This window comes from Cynocephalus volans, chromosome 3, assembly GCF_027409185.1.
Source record: "Cynocephalus volans isolate mCynVol1 chromosome 3, mCynVol1.pri, whole genome shotgun sequence".
Lineage (NCBI taxonomy): Eukaryota > Metazoa > Chordata > Mammalia > Dermoptera > Cynocephalidae > Cynocephalus > Cynocephalus volans.
The window spans coordinates 50,415,872-50,421,616 of NC_084462.1; the positions used below are offsets into that span (position 1 = coordinate 50,415,872).

At 40.4% G+C, this 5,745-nt stretch overlaps 1 long non-coding RNA gene across 1 annotated transcript; it reads right to left on the bottom strand.

The window, feature by feature from the left end:
* Positions 1-750: 750 nt before the first annotated feature.
* On the bottom strand, positions 751-4,199 carry LOC134373500 (uncharacterized). Its single transcript, XR_010022979.1, has 3 exons — positions 3,992-4,199; positions 3,716-3,888; positions 751-3,371 (listed from the first exon to the last, which is right to left on the bottom strand). It is a non-coding gene; the product is annotated as an uncharacterized LOC134373500 (long non-coding RNA).
* Positions 4,200-5,745: the final 1,546 nt, after the last annotated feature.

The following is a 5,745-nucleotide window of genomic DNA, read 5'->3' on the forward strand; positions in this document are numbered from 1 at the left end:
TCTCTTTAAGTGAAAGGTTTGGGATATTAACCTTTTGCTGAACTTGTTTTTCATTCCTTCTTTCTACTCCTCCCTCCTCAAACAGTTTTGAATATGTACTTTAAGGGTCAAATATGCATAGAGGCCAGGAAGATAACTTCATAAGCAAAGCGGACGGATTTAAGAAAAAAGGAGACAGACACATTTTATGTGCCTAATAAACACAGAGGCAACTCTTCATTTCCACAAGGAAATGGGCTCCCTCCCATTATTCTTGAAAAATGCTCTGGTCTTGTTTCTTCAGTCTTTTCTCTTTTTTTGTATAGTGAGAAATATTTTACTTCAAGAAAAATATTGGTGCAGACTCAATGTAAATGACACCTCATACTTTGCCTCAATGGGGAAGTAATAGGAACAGCACAGGCTGTGGCAAAGTGGACTGCTCATGTCCCACCGACAGTGGCAGCCACAATCCTGCACCAGGCACCTGCTGCCAAGTGGAAGTGGGCCCAGGATGGCCATATCTTATTCTTCAAGAGAAACCGAAGTCCCTGATTTGTATGTGAACACATTTTAAAATGTGGACTCAAATTAAAAAACAAACAAAACAACAAATTTAAAGGGTCAAACAAAACAGTTTGTAGGTCTGTAGGTCACCAGTTTGACATCTCAGATCTACTCATGTAGGTACCCTACTGTGAGGTGCTGGGAATACAAAGATAAAAAAAATAAGATCTTTGAACATAAAATAAGAAGTTTATGGACTGGAAGATTAAACGTGACTACACACATGTAACTCTGTGAGTGCTGTAATAGGGGAAATTACCAAGTGGTCTGGGAGCCCAGGGGAGACCAAATGATGCAGGAGAGTGAGCAGGGAGGTGGGTCAGGGAAGGATTCCACAAGGAAAGGATAGCTGAGCTGTCTTGCTTGTGAATCCAAGCAAGCAGAAACGGTGGAGGAAGGTGGTCTCCCCAGGTATCAGCACATGCAAATACACGTAGCCACAAGCAGCCTGACTTTTTTGACAAAGAAGCTAAGGTAGGATTCTAGAAGCAAGGGCGTCTGAAGATCAGGAGGTCAGTGAAGAGAAGAGGGCCTTCCTGCTAGGCATCTCCAAGGCCGTGCATGGAAGAGGGAGGACTGAAGAGTGGAGACACAACTAAAAAGAACATTAAAGCCAGTTGCCCGTTTGGCATTTCTTGAACACATTCTCTTGATCTGGTGCAGCATGCTGCAACTCTTCAGCATCTGCTAGAAATTAGGTTTAATTTCAAAGAAATCAGGAAGTAAGAATTTGAATCAAAATAAAGAATTTAGCCCTCTGCATATGGTAACACATTTCTGGCTTCCTAATATTTGACTCATTATTTTGTCCATGCAAAGGGTGGGCCAGAGAGGTAAAAATTTAATGCAAGCAGACTCTTTGATTGAAAGAGCTGGAGTCTGTATCTTGTGTCGGGTTAAATACAAATCTAATAAGTAAATATCCCAGTACAGAAAGGGGAAAAGATTCTCCTCCCTCCCTTTCTTTCAGCATGTATTTTAGAAAACTTATAATTTTAAATTCTTTCTCTACCCCTTTGAGACGTATGTAAATCTTCTTAAAAGCTAAACAGGCCTCCTGCCAGCTTTACAACCCAGGAATGTCTTTCTCAATGACCTGGAAGCTGTCTCTCTGAAATGTAATCAGCACAGAAGATAGCGTCCCTATTTCCCAGTTTCTGTGGGAAGGTAGAAGTCTAACTCCACTGAGTGCACTGCGCCAAGTTGCAAACCTAATTCCTGTTATAAAAGTATGTTTATTTTTCCTTTGGCTTAAGATAATTTGCTAACAGATTATCAGCTACCAATTATCAGGTGAATTTTGGATGAACAATGTGTAACAAACAGTGCTGTCAAGTCCTCCTACTTGGGGAAAAGATATCTGCCTAGGTATGTAAAAGGGTGAAATTTTTTCTTTGCAATCTCTTAGCTGATTGCCGGTAAAGCACATCACATTTTGGTTTAATGCTTACTCAATAATAAAACTGTTTTATTTTTCACCTACTTTTGTGGAGAGGTTTTTCGGATTGGCAGGAGATTCTGTTTTTAATTATATTTCTCCAACACCTGGCACCACGGTTGGTTAGGTTTGGGTCTTTCCGCTAAGAGATAATAAGCATCTAAATGCCCTGGCCACTAATACCTGATACAGATGTAAAAAGTCTGTTCACAACAAAGGGAGGCATATTGCAGGGAAGGAGACTTTCACATTCCTCCTTGAAAGTGTTGCAATTAGAAGACATCATGCACTCCCTGCAGTATTTAGAGGGACAGTGTCGCACAACGGCAGCCTAGTGAAAGCTCTCCTCAGACTGCCTCGGTTTGAATTCCGGTTCCACCATCCAAGTACTCGCTGTGACACTTTAGGAAAGTACTTAACCTCCTGGAGCCTTAGTTTCTCTATCTGTAAAATGGGGGTACCTACCATAAGCACAGTGCTTGGTATAGTGAAAAGCCTCAGTAGATGTTAATCAGTATTATTTAGCAACATTATTTGAAGATGTGTTACAGGCAGAAACACTTCTGGGATACAAAGATGGATAAAACAAAGTTTCTATCCCCAAAGGAATTTACAATCTAATAAAAATTATAGTAGTACCATTAGATCGGATCTGGGTATAAAACAACTTTCCAAGAAAAAGAAAAAATAGACAAATCAACAGGTGTTTTTAAAAGGATAGTGTACACAGTCAGGGGCATCATTACCCTCGCTGATCCACGTAATGATACGGCTTTTATAGTTAAGCTACATAGTCCAGTTTAAATCTCAAGATTTCTACCTGAGCTAGTTGAACAGGAAAAACCAGAATTCTTATTATTAGAAACGACGAATGGATCACCAATTTTGAAGCCAAAGGCCCTGCCACGGGAAGGCTGAGTCCTTGGCTTATGCACCTTGCGGCATTCCCCTGGTTTTTCTCCCACTCAGACAGCCTAACTGAAAGGATTTTCGTAAAGTGATAATAGCAAATAAATATTGCCATCGAGCACGTTTAAAACTAGCCATACAGCTCTTGCTTTCTGCTAACCTCAAGGGTGTGCAACTGGCGTCGTTCCTGACGCATTAAAGCAGGACTGGGAAGCCATCTTAGAAACACGGGAGCCCCGGGCGCCGGGGGTGGGGGGGCAGTATCCAGGCAACGGAGGCGCGCGCCGCTCTGCGCAGCCGCAGTCCGCCGCGCCCAGCCGCCTGCCGCTTGGACGGGGCTGGTGGGGGCAGTGGAAAATTACCGCTGGTTCCTCTTAAAGGCGCCGGCTCGTTTCCTGCCCGAACCCCTTGCGCTAATCCGCCTGGTGTGCAGCTCTTGGGAATCCAAAATGTGAAGCGGGGTGTCCATTTTATCTTCCTAGGGAAAATAAAATCCAGTTACAAGTCAATTCCTAGGGTAGCACGAGTCTGTAACTTGGCAAATAATGTCGGAATCAATAAGGTCCCTCACAACCAAGTCAAGAAAAAAACCAAAAAAACAAACCAAAACAAGCCAAACACACACACACCCTAAGATGTCGACTCTGGCGCAGAAAGAGAGCTACAGAACACAGGAACGGGACAAAAGGAACAATTTCATGATTAAAGTCACACTGACTATGCAACAGGTTTATGAAGGAATGGATTCCGAAGAAAACTCATTTTTGACAGATAGATTGACAAATAATAGCATACTAAAATTTACCAAAAAACAGGACACACCTGTTTAAGAAGTAAAGCATGATCAGGAAACCTCTCTTTACAGATCAGTTTTTACCGTAGAATAAATAATCTGAGATTTTTTTCCTGCTCCTTAGTCGTCAAAGAACTATCCCTTAGGCTGGAAGACTTTATGATTTACAAGTTAAGCGGTAGTTTATTGCTGTCTTACTTTTCTGAAAGAACAAAATAAATAACATAATGCTCCAGGTTTTTGCAACGTAAACATGCTGGATATATTCTATTGCACTCCCGTGTTTCTGAAATTAATCTCCTTACCAAGTGATATTGACTGGAAGCCCTGCTTGAAACAACTGAATGAGAAAGAAATATTGGTCTCCCGGAAGTAAAGCTCTTGACACATTGAATGTATCTTCAGCTCATTTAAAAGGATGAAAGATCAGCTCCTCCTCTGATGGTGTACTCAGTGGTGATTGTCTCTTCTGTTGTGAACTGCTATCAGGCACCATCCGCTCCTACTGTATTCTCTGCTCTGACGGCAGACATCAGTGTGCAGGATGGATTCTCAGGAAATATGGGCACGATGTCCCAATCTTATCCTGGCCCTGGCAAATTGATTTTCCACTCCCGGACTAAGCAATTTTCCTCATAATTCTCGTCTATATAAACAACATTATACCGCCCCAACCCCCTTTTAACATGTCCCCTTTTTTCCCCCAATGTAAACTCTCAAATTCCAATCACCACTTCTTAGTAATATCTGACAGACATTTCATGTTTTTCAGAACGCAGAGCTGTTATATTTGAGTACAAAGAAAATAGTTTGCATGAGTTTAGACACCTAGGACGGTGTTAGCTTATAATTTTCAAGTTTGGATGTTAAAGCAGGAATGGCACTTGAGACATTATCTTACTTTCTAGAACCACAGGGAAAATTAATTATGTATAACAAAAAGGTGTGTCGTGAAGAACTGTCATCTACTTTAGAGCTTCAAGGGAATGTGATTTAATGTAATGGAAATTGTGCCTTTGAAACAAAAATATTGCAGGTGCAGTTGATACCTGCATTTTTGGCCTATGTGTTCATTTACCGTGATAAGAAAATGAAATCTGAAAATACCTCCTTTGAGATAAGATGGTGTTTCTAACTTTCAAAATAGTCTTGTCGTGGAAAGCCTAATCTGTAATAACATATAATGGCTGCTGAACTGGGTAGTGTTGGTACCACCTTTCCTTCACAGGGAAGAGGTATTTATAGGCCGAACAACTCTGCGGGGTTTCCAATGGCGAGAGCAGCCCCACTGCTACACCTGGGGAGACTCTCCCTTTAACATACCTCAGAACAGAGACTTCAAGAAAGTATACAGAGAATTCAGATGGAGAATGTTACCAGGATTCTCCCTCTCAAATAAGTAAAGTGGCTAAGAGGCCAAATTACTATAAATTGGAATCTAACTGATGTTTAAAATAAAATAAAAGAGTTGTTGAAGAAAGCAGTGTGTTTAAATATGTGTAAAAAATTTTAGCAAGCAGAATTGGAAGATTTCAGTTGCCTATTTATTTAATAAAGATGATAAATTGCAGAGTTCATAAAATTCTCTCAGAATTACTGGGCCTGAAAGCAGGAAGATAGGGTTTGGGAATTTGGCTTTTGAGGTAGGGTTGCCAGATAAAATACATTACCTCAGTCAAATTTGAATTTCTGATAAACGATGAATAATTTTTTTAGTATAACTAGTTTGGGGACACACTTATACTAAAAAATATCATTTGTTGTTTATCTGAAATTCAAATTTAACTGGGTATTTTTATTTGCTAAATCTAGCAATCCTATATTGAGGGAACATTTTGAGCACGGAGGGCACATGTAATTAGATTTCTCCACCTTCATTACAGGCAAACAACATTAATAAGTTTCCGGTTCAAGGTGCCAAACTCAGATATGAATGTGACAAACACAGCATACACGTATTTTGCCTCAATAAGTTACGGATGGCTTCCAAGTACAGCCGATCAAAATATTATTTGCACTTACTTGTTTGTTCATCCATTCACGCAACAATTATTTATTG